The sequence below is a fragment of the Hyla sarda genome, chromosome 7 (genome assembly GCF_029499605.1).
Source record: "Hyla sarda isolate aHylSar1 chromosome 7, aHylSar1.hap1, whole genome shotgun sequence".
Taxonomy (NCBI): Eukaryota; Metazoa; Chordata; class Amphibia; order Anura; family Hylidae; genus Hyla; species Hyla sarda.
In genome coordinates this window covers 189,652,068-189,663,607 of record NC_079195.1, presented here as the reverse complement: position 1 = coordinate 189,663,607, position 11,540 = coordinate 189,652,068, and the positions used below count along the sequence as shown (strand labels likewise).

Sequence of the window (11,540 nt, the reverse complement as noted above, 5' to 3'; positions counted from 1 at the left end):
GTATTTGTTCAGTGTCTGTGCTGCAATGCCGACTGACACTGTGGCCATAGTATGGCTGGAAGGCCAATCCGGGATGGCTCTTACTGGGCATGGTCAAGTGTAGGGTGGTGGCCATTCCCCACAATCCAGGCTGTCTTTTTTTGGCCTTAAAGCTAGGCTGCCTCATCAGCTGAGGGGGATTCGCATGTTGCAGCTCACACTGCCAGAGAGAGCTGTGTGTAAAGATCTTCCTTGAGAGTGTGGAAGCTGGTGAGCAGACTTCTTGGGGACTTGGAAAAGACCTGCTTGATGCTGAATGGCATGGACTCAGGTGTGTACAAGCACCTAAGGAATGCAGGTGGACTTTTGTTACTTTTTCCGTTGTTCTGCATTTAAGACTGTTTGCTGTCTGCCAAGTGTGAATAAAACACTGAACTTTGATTTGAAAAGTGTTGTTTCCATGCCTATATACTGCAAACGCAACTGTCTGCAAGAGCGAGTCATCACATTATATATTCGATCACGGTATTTCTGTTTACCCCATTTCTACTATGTTTATTTATATATGCTAATTACACCATGATGTCAGAGGAAATGATGCCCTCTATTTAAATCAGCCACGATGTTCATTATATTGCTTGACAAAGGTAACGTGAGGTGACTGAAACGTCGCACACCTGTTGCTAAAAATAAAGCTACTTATTTGATTCATAATCTGACATTAAATAAACCACACATTTCTTAGACTTGAAGTTGAACTGCTGCGCCATTGTTTGCCATGTTCTATGGACTCTGATCAGGTCTGGGAAGCTGGCGCCCCACAAACACGCCCTGTGGAATAGAAGGTGTGCTTTTCAAAACTCGTACAATAAATGTGACGAATGTAGATTCTCTACATTGGCCGTTCTCACTATGTTTACAGGTGCAGAAGCTTTAGAAAATGTCCCCCTTCATGTTTCACAGGAGGACATTAAAATCTGCTGTGTTATTCTGGATGTAATGCTGTTGTTAAATGTATTAGAAACGTGCCCACTATGTTGCCATAAGGTATAAAATCACAGAAGAGTTGTACTCAAAGAAGCCTGTAGATGGCAGCAGAACAGTGCATCATGTGTTCCCATCCGGGAAAAACACCTGTTCTACAACACAGTCACGTTTTGTTCTGAATGACATTTTCCAATTTTTCTATCTACCTGCCATTTTGACTAACACTCTCCTATCTTGATGGATGACATCCCCATCCTGAGCTGCACTCTCTCCAAAAGAATCCAACTTTTGCTGCCAAATCTGCCTGAGAGACATAAAACAGGTAATGACTCAGAGAATATACTGTGCGCTGCATATAAAACACTGGCCAAATCATAGCAACAGCTCCGCTCAAATATAGACCTTCTATTTTTATCCCAATTCGCAGATCATCTGTCTCCTTGGAAACTGCACACTCCTCCAACCAGCGTCTGGCTGACTCCACAAAGCATGTAAGTGGCCCATTACAAGGCGAGGACAACTCGTACAACTAGTCAGCCGAGCCTGTGTCACTCATAAAAATAGATTCTATAGCGATCGTGAAATATTATTAGCACTTGCAGGAAACACATGGGAAGGTCCAACGCACAAATTGATACTTAGAAGCTTTGATTTCCAAACTGTAGGATGTTGAAATAGTGACAAAAATGTTCTATAAATAATATAGTAAAAAAAAAAAAAAAAAACACAAGACTATAAATAAGACAAACAAATGGAATTAAGGGTGTAAGTTTCTAAGCAAATCTCTATCTCTTAAAATATTATAGATTTGCTTTGTTGTACCCTTTAGCACACAGGGTGCCCACTTTAGTAGTTCTGCCACGTGTGTCTACTTTAATACCTCTGCCACCGTTATCCACCATTATGCCCCAAGAGCCTTTTTGATTCCACTGACACTTTAGCCCTCCATTAAATCCTTTGTCACAGGTATTTTATTTTGGGCCACTACAGATACTCCTTCAGTTCTTCTGCCATAGGTGCTCTCCTTGGTGTCACTGCCACATTTTCCCACTCTATTAGCACTACAACAAATGCTTTTTTAGTACCTCTGCCACAGGTGCCCTCTTTAGTACCACTGCCATGTTTGCCTTTGCTATAGTCTCTAGTACACATGCTTCTTTAATACCACAGCTGCCTCTATCAAAGGTATCTAGTACAGTGCCTGATACAGGTGCCCTTTTTAACCACATTTGCCCACTCTATTACCTCTACTACAGATGTTCCTTAAGTCCCTTTGCTACAGGTGCCACCTTAAGTACCACTTTTGCTAATGTTGTAGCCTTTACTACAGATGTTTACCATGTCTGCTATGTGTACACTAGCTAATGCCATTGCAACAGTTTCCCACTCTATTGCCTCTACTACAGATGTTCCTTTAGTACCTCTGATACAGGTGCTCTCTTTAGTGCCAAGAAGGTATTTCCAAGTCTATTTTCTCTAGACTTGGAAATGCCTCTTAGACAAGCCTTTTTTAAAGAGTACCTATCATCATCTAAACTATCCCTAACCCCCCCCCACCACCACCACCCATCTGTCCCTGACTCTCACTGACTCTATCCCTGTCATTATTTTTTCTGAAAACCCCATATAACTACTTTTTTTAGATCCTGTGCGGCAGCTCGGTCTCCTGCCGTGTTTGAGGGGAGGAACAGGGCAGGACATCATTTGATGCCTGCCAGGGCTCACTTCCGCCCTTCTTCCTCTGTGATCCCATGCCCATGTACACTACAATAATAAATACTTACTAGCAGGTTTTTTTTTTAGCAATAGAAGACCTCGATCAGAGCTATTGGAAGGCAAACCTGATCCTATCTTCATGCAGGGCAGCTCTGCACTGACATTTAACCAGCGCACATCGGCTCTCCTGCTCAGAAGGCGGAGCCTGATGACAGGGCCAGCCTTGTCAGGAGCTTGCCCTACTGTGCTGCAAAAACAGCGCTCGCTCCCACCTTTTTGATTGACAGGCAGGGAGCAGCGCTGAGCTCGTCATGTGTGCCGGCTGCAGTCTGAGATTTCGGCCAGCATGAATCCGAAGTCTAGCAGAGACTAGCTGCTGGCTTATGCAGGGAGACCCTTAGTGGTGGTTTCTCTAAACATAAATTACACATGAAAGTATGCATTTTTTTTAAATAAGATATATTTAGAGACTTGTTAAGAAAAGGCTTAATGTACATCATATCAAAAGTTCATTCAAGGTGCCTGATTTGTGCCCCTGCTAGAGATGCCCCTATTATTAGGGGAGGAACTATAGGAGGTGGCAGTCACATTGGGGCCTTGTGCCTATTATATATGGCTTTTGGTAGACATGGGACCCTGTTACAGATTTTGCATTGAGGCCCAGAAGTTACACGTTACAACTTTGCCCCTTATTATAGCACCTCTGCCTCCTTGTGACAACATTTCCACATTGTCTAACAACACACGAAGATCTCAATTCAAAAAAATCATGCCGGTGAATTCTGGTGGTGAAGACAAGCACATTACATTACTTCACCACTAGAGTTGGAACTATTGGATGGTTTGTGGTCCTGGCAGGGATAAAGGCACTAGTGATTATTAGAACAAAGGAGCTCATGGCTCACGGCTCTTCCGCCAACCTTGGTACAATATAACTCATAGGCTACTGACAGATATTTTGTATATATGCTGTCACTCTATGTACTGAAGGTAATGGAGCTGTCAGTCACATGTTCAGCGCCATATCAGAAGTATCACTGTGCACAAAAGAAACTGTTATTTGGGGATTTTTTTTAACCAACTCATTAAAAGTATAAAGGAAATCAGTCAAAGCCTTTACTTCAAAGAATTCATCTAATTCCATCCATTATTCCCAAAATTGTGACCCATCCTGCCTGACAAAAGTGTGTCCTAGAACACTGGCCGGGAATCACTGTACTAATGATAGAGAGATTTCTCCAAGTGGTTTTTACTGCCGGATATCAATGTACAGAATGTGTTCTCCAGCTGTGATAATCCACGCCTGTAGTAAAGTCACGCTGAGAACTGTATTTCCTTGAATTGCTGAGCTGCAGGGGTGCCCCCCATGTGCCTGCAGCAGAATACTTGCCCTTAATCCTGGAGCCTTCAGTAACTTTGGAAAGACTTTTACAACTATTTTTTATTTTTTTAATCTTTGATATCCATCGTGATATGATGCAAAATGGTAATAAACAGTAGACACTATAGTTTTACAAATGCATACTTACTTAACAGGCAGACCTTCCATCAATTTCTTTATCTTATCCACTGGCCCAGATTTATATGTATAGGCTGACCATATTACCTGGAGACAAAAATGGGACACTGGGGAAGCTCAAAGAGAAGGGGGGGGGGGCTATATATAATTGTAGGCTTCTATACTGCCCCCATATACAGTAGTAGGCTCCCATACTTCCCCCATGTATAGTTGTAGGCTTCAATACTGCCCCCATATATGGTTGTAGACTCCTATACTTCCCCCATATATAGTTTTAGGCCCCTATACTTCCCCCATATGTACGCTCCTCTGTGCCCCCATATAGTTGTAGGCCCTCTCTCCTCTATGTCCCTATATATATATAAATATATATATATATATATATATATATTAGTAGGTAGGCAGCCCACACAGACATACTGCCCTCAGCAGCCCAGCCATACTTACCAGCTGCTTTAGGGGGGCTGCACTTGCCTTCAATGGCTAGGGTCGGGACCTCATGCTATAGCTGGAGCCATAGCAGTAGGTCCCTGGACCGAAGGAGCAGTGGAGCACTGTAGCTGATGTGGCTGGTAGTTTAGTTGTCATCCTAGTGCCTGCTCCAGGGTCCACAACGGGGTCCAGACTTGCGCTCTCCTGATGTCCTCCTGCTCTGCTTCTTGCAGTGCAAAGTCATGGGCGTCATCCGTCACACGTACTGGCTGCCACTGCTTATGGACTTAAAGTAGCCGTGGCACCAGCTGCCACTTAAAATGTCAATATTTTCCTGTTTTGTTTAGAAAAAATTCCTTCCATAGCACGTTTTGCATTTTGTTTTTTAGGGCAAAGATTCCTCTCTGCTCCTCTTATGCTTATATATTGAATGCAAAGTACACTCACCATAAATCTAACAGGAGAGTAAGAAACACCAACACCAGCCCTCATTGTCATGATTCTGTGGAGAGTTGACTGTGTAGTTTATTAAAATTCTGATGGGTGGGAACTCTTGATATATCTGACAGGGATGACATGCAAATGCTTAATAGGCAAAAAAAAAAAAAAAAACACATGAAGGATCCATAGGAAATCACTATAGTAAATCTCAACCAATGACAGAATTTACAAGGGACTAGCTATTTCTGTCTTGGCTGATGGTAGTACAAGTTATTTTTAAGCACAGAGGATTGATGGATTCAGGAAGCATCTTTTCCTTCCAAGAAAAGTTGTCTAAGGAAGGTAAACTGGTTGGACAAGTAAATGTATAGCTACTGTATATAATCTCATCACATGTACAGTATAATACATGCTCTGCTCCTCAATACACACCTGAAGATGGAAAAATTCCCTAATATTTGCTGTAACCCAACCCAAATTCTCTCCACTCATATAATGAGATATACATTTGGTAAGTTCTGCTTGGTCAGCTGTCTGATAGTATATTCAAACAAGGAAGCTTTGATGCAGAAATGTCTTTGGCTTTCCCATTTACCTGAGGTACAAAAGTGACTAAAACACATAAGATTTGCAAACTTCTAGCAAAATGAAGCTTGTGAAATTTTTTCTGACTTTTTTCACCACAAAGGTGCATACAATATATATATATAAGCCTTGATAAGTTCCTCCCATACTGTCTACATCATGGGTAGATGTACCATACATAGTCTCATTTACTGCTATGAGGGTCTATTTGGAGTAGAGGACCTGCCAAGGTAGAGGCGCCTTGCACTTTTCCTAATAGGTGGTGAATCCATCTTTGGTGGTAATACATTTCTATGTTTATGGAAAGGTGACATAGGGGGTAATTAACCCCTTAAGGACTCAGGGTTTTTCAGTTTTTGCACTTTCGTTTTTTCCTCCTTACCTTTAAAAAATCATAACCCTTTCAATTTTACACCTAAAAATCCATATTATGGCTTATTTTTTGCGTCACCAATTCTACTTTGCAGTGACATTAGTCATTTTGCCCAAAAATGCACGGCGAAGCGGAAAAAAAAATCATTGTGCAACAAAATCGAAGAAAAAACGCCATTTTGTAAGTTTTGGGGGCTTCCGTTTCTACGCAGTGCCTATTTCGGTAAAAATGACACCTTATCATTATTCTGTAGGTCCATACGGTTAAAATTATACCCTAATTATATAGGTTTGATTTTGTCGTACTTCTGGAAAAATTATAACTACATGCGGGAAAATGTATACGTTTAAAAATGTCATCTTCTGACCCCTATAACTTTTTTATTTTTCCATGTACAGGGCAGTATGAGGACTCATTGTTTGCGCCGTGATCTGAAGTTTTTATCGGTATGATTTTTGTTTTGATCGGACTTTTTGATAATTTTGTATTCATTTTTTAATGGTATAAAAAGTTACCAAAAATAAGCTTTTTTGGACTTTGGAATTTTTTTGCACGTACGCCATTGACCGTGCGGTTTAATTAATGATATATTTTTATAGTTCGGACATTTACGCATGCGGCGATACCATATATGTTATTTTTTTTTTTATTTACACTGTTTTATTTTTTTATGGGAAAAGGGGGGTGATTCAAACTTTTATTAGGGAAGGGGTTAAATGACCTTTATTAACACTTTTATTTTTTTACATGATCTCTCATGCTTATCACTGGCGTGTATTAACACGCCTGTGATCAGTGTTATTGGCGCTTGACTGCTCCTGCCTGGATCTCAGGCACGGAGCAGTCATTCGTTGATCGGACACCGAGGAGGCAGGTAAGAGCCCTCCCGGTGTCCTGTTAGCTGTTCGGGATGCCGCAATTTCACTGCAGCGGTCCCGAACAGCCCGACTGACTAGCCGGGATAGTTTCACTTTCACTTTAGAAGCGGCGGTCAGCTTTGACCGCCGCTTCTAAAGGGTTAATACCGCACATTGCCACGATCGGCTATGTGTGGTATTAGCCGTGGGTCCCGGCCGTTGATGAGCGCCGGGACCAACGCGATGTGATGCTTCATATCACAGGAGCCGGCGCAGGATGTAAATATACGTCCTATGTCGTTAAGGGGTTAAAGGGGTTATCCACCATAAGGTGATTTTAGTATTTACCTGCCAGACAAGGATCCGTGCTTGTTTTGGGGCTTAACAAACTCAAAAAACACCCCAAAGGGGAATGAGGGGTCCTGAGACACAATAACTACAAACCCCAGGGCCGAAGCCCAGGAGTCACTAACTCCCCTCTTTAAATAATCCCCTAAAATATAATTTTTATTAGTATATAATAAAATATTCCCACTAGATTAGTTAAAAAATAAGTGTCAGAGTGTTGCTTAAAAGATATAGAATGACCAGTAGGGAAACCCCTGTCTGATAAACTGAAAATGTTTTAGCGGCGCTGCAGCCTGCCGCAATGGCAACACTGTGACGTGCAACTTAAAATATAAGCACAGCCACCACCCTATTTTATCTATAATATTATTATAACCCCGAAAAAACATCCAGACCACTTTTAAACAGTTGTAGTGACTTCACTATGACCACTTCCCCTGGCAGAGAGTTCCATAGTTTTACTTCTCTTACAGTAAAGGGAAGTTGATGATGTAAAAAACTTCCTTTGTCTAGACATACAGGATAGAAACTAATATAGATACATTTTTGGGAGTAAATAGATCATTGGACAGATCTCTGTCTTTATGTATGAATACAGTGGTCCCTCAACATATGATGGTAATCCGTTCCAAATGGACCATCGTTTGTTGAAACCATCGTATGTTGAGGGATCCGTGCAATGTAAAGTATAGGGCAGTGTTCTACAACCTGCGGACCTCCAGATGTTGCAAAACTACAACACCCAGCATGCCCGGACAGCCGTTGACTGTCCGGGCATGCTGGGAGTTGTAGTTTTGCAACATCTGGAGGTCCGCAGGTTGAAGACCACAGGTATAGGAAGTTGTACTCACCTTTCCCCGCCGCTCCGGACCGTCACCGCTGGTCACCGCTGCCCTGGATGTCGCCTTCCATCTCTGTTGCCGCGTCCCCGAGGTGTCCCCGACGCTCCGGCAAGGCCTCTGCTTCCCCGGCATCTTCGCTCTCCGTCGCCGCCATCACGTCGCTACGCATGCCACTCTTATTGGATGACGGACGGCGTGCGCAGCGACGTGATGACGACGATGGAGAGCGCTGACGATGGAGGGAATCCCGAAGAGGACGCACCGGAGCACTGAGGACAGGTAAGTGATCTTCATCGGACCACACGGCACCGTAAACGGCTATCTGGTGGCAGCTGAAGCAGTCTGGATAGGGATAGCCGTTTATGCGATGGCCCCGACATACAAAAGCATCGTATGTTGATGCTGCCTTCAACATGCGATGGCCTCTGAGAGGCCATCGCATGTTGAAATTATCGTATGTCGGGGCCATCGTAGGTCGGGGGGGGTCACTGTGCATTGTTATTGTGACACACAAAGGTTTTTTAATTTTTTTTATTGTAATTTTTAAATCTTCATGCCTTTCTTGTAAAATTGGGGCTGAAAGCGTTCACATCAGTGAGGTGTTATTTTATAAAACAGGGTGATGACGTTACAGTCTTTTGAAATTTGGTCACAGTTCCCTTTTTTTTTAGTTTGATTGCAGTAACACTGTGAGAAAAGTCTCTGAATATGCTGAATAAGTAGTGGAGATATATGCAGTTCAATAAGATAATTCTCTACTAAGAAAGGCCTACACTGCTTGGCCGACTGTGGTGAATATACTCTTGAAAAGGCTTGTACTCACAATTACTTGTACACACAACTCTAACTCTTGCCGAAAGCCACAAACAGTAAAGTGTTTGCAGAGGAGTCCTTGTACAGTAATTCCCCTGTCTAGCTAGGGGATTTTCCCTCTTGGAGCAGAAACTGAATAGTAGAAATTATTGCTCTCTCAGCATGGACTGGAGACAGTCTTAGGCAAACCTCCCAAAATAATACAAGGTGCTGTGATCATCTGTACTGACCCTGAGCTGACTAAGGTAAATTTAGCAACTGGAACTGGATGTAGGTTTACTAGGCAGAGCCAGGACTTGACGAACTTGTTTCACATAAGGCGCAGCTAGAAAAAGAAACTGGACTAGGCCTAAACTTCCTCTTCTCACGTGGCCTACCAGGACACAGTCTGACAAATAGGTCACACTTCTATGGCTAGGGCCAAGTAACTAGCTTAGACTGGTTCCAGCCCACAGAAAGCAAAATATTAACCCTTGCACACAAATTGACAAGTTATGCAATTCAGACTCACTATACCCAGACAAAGATTTGGTAGCCTGGAGAGAAACTCCTCAGCCACATGACAACCTTAGACTACAGCGGCTGGGAGATGGTACCGGGACACTGCAGTAAATTTCACCCAGTGTTGTCCTATTAACTAGATATCGTTGGGATGGATTTTCCCTTTTTAAGTGTAGTCTAGTCGCAATTTTGAGAAATCAAACACAAGTATCTCCTATACAGATATGCACTAGGGCAGAATTACTAAATATTGATGCTAAATTACCAATAGTACTTCAATATATGTGAATGCACTGGGCCACTGCCAAGGAGAGCCTCTTGTTATTATCTTTTTATTTATTTTTTGTTATGCAGTACATATATATATATATATATATATATATATATATATATATATACCGTATATATATATATATATATATATATATATATGTAAAAAAAGAAAAAAAAGTTGTAAAAAAAGAAAATGGCAGCAGCACACTTGGTCAACAAAATGGAGGCTCTTAGCGCACTTTTTGATCAAAACGTGTCCCCCATCCACCACGCGGAGGTGGCCTCTTATCGGATGGGTCCCTAAACACTCACCTACCTCAGGCTGGGTGACATGTTGGATCCACTAACGATCCAAACCACCTCCTGTGAAAATAGGGGAGGGGATGCACGGCTACAGAGGGAGCCACTCCCCCCAAATTTGCACAGCAAAGAAAAAAAAAATATATATATATATATATATTCTGATATGTGTGCAGCTAATGAATGTGTATATGATGTTGAGCACGTGTATTTAGATTAGGTTATAAATAGGGTTAAATGTGTTAGAACATTTCTGTAACAAAATCTATGTTGTGGCACAGAATGATTGGAGGATGTGTTTATGCAAGACAAAAGGCATGTGGTATGTGTGGGAAGGAATTATTTATGTCGATGAAAATGTTCATATTTTCATCATCTGTGCTGGATTTCTGCACGTGTTTATATAGAACAAACCTATAGCTTTATTACTCTTATCTCAGGTAAAACGCCTGCTTGTGTTAGACAGAATATATGTGTATGTGGTCAGGGGCCGCAGCCAAATATGCCTGTTTATGTGTGTATATGTGTGTGTATTTGCACGTGTGTATGTACGCGTGTATGGGAGTTCTTAAAAAAAACTTGTGCATATGGGTTAATATTGATACTGAGGTGCAGAATGAGTACCAGGATGTCTACTGGGATGTACGATAGGCAACACGTGTGTCTGCAGAGAAATGATGGTCACCTAATGTGTTGTAGGTGACAAATTGTATGAGGCTCTTTTTACACTGCAATGTCCTTCAGAAGTATTTATCAAACTATCACTACACCAACTACTCAGTCCTAAAGGGACACTCTGCTCTCCCAGCTTTCAGAACATTTTGTTCCAAACACTTCACTGGTACTTCCATTGAGGGTGTGTGACATGACATCACGAGGGGCATGGCATCACGAACGCCGCCACCCTCACCCAGCATTCTAAACAAACACCGGGCGCCCGCCACGCCCCGTCCCATAGACTTCCATTCAGGGGGCATGGCATGACATCACAAGGGGCATGGCCATGACGTCACGAACACAGTCGTCCGCACCCAGCGTTCCAAACAAACACCGGGTGATGCACAGAGATTGCGGGGATCCCAGCTGCGGGACCCCTGCAATCAGACATCTTATCCCTATCCTTTGGAAAGGGGGATAAGATGTCTAGGGGCGGAGTACCCCTTTAAAATGTATAGAGCAAATAAATTTAAACCCCCTATGTAAACTACCTGAAAAATTTAACTTTTGACCTCCATTGGCTAATGCAGGACTGTGTGGTTCCAATGCAGAAATGAATATGGTTGATTTGGTTGATTTTAATAGGAACAGCATCATTTTTGCACTATGGGGTACAAGAATACTGGTCCTTTATAGGTGAGGGACACATTTACCGTCCAGTACCACTAGTAATAAAAGTGTCCAGTGTGTAAATGGGTGTGTCAAGTAACCATCCCAGTGATGGATTATGAGGAACCTGTTTTTATTAGGAGCTGTATAATATGTAAAAGTTGCTGCCAACATTGGGAGACAATGAATAGTGTATGGTGACAGGATCAATGTACAAGTCATAAGTGAAGTAAGATAAGGTGAATGAT

The 11,540-nt window shown here is 42.3% G+C and overlaps 1 long non-coding RNA gene across 1 annotated transcript in view; it reads left to right on the top strand.

Moving 5' to 3' along the window:
- The first annotated feature begins 1,159 nt into the window (after positions 1 to 1,159).
- Positions 1,160 to 11,540, top strand: part of LOC130282931 (uncharacterized) — a 70,582-nt gene continuing 60,201 nt past the window's right edge. Inside the window, exons 1-2 of the long non-coding RNA XR_008846555.1 lie at positions 1,160 to 1,288; positions 1,394 to 1,457. This is a non-coding gene — a long non-coding RNA (uncharacterized LOC130282931). The remainder of the gene's footprint in view (positions 1,289 to 1,393; positions 1,458 to 11,540) is intronic.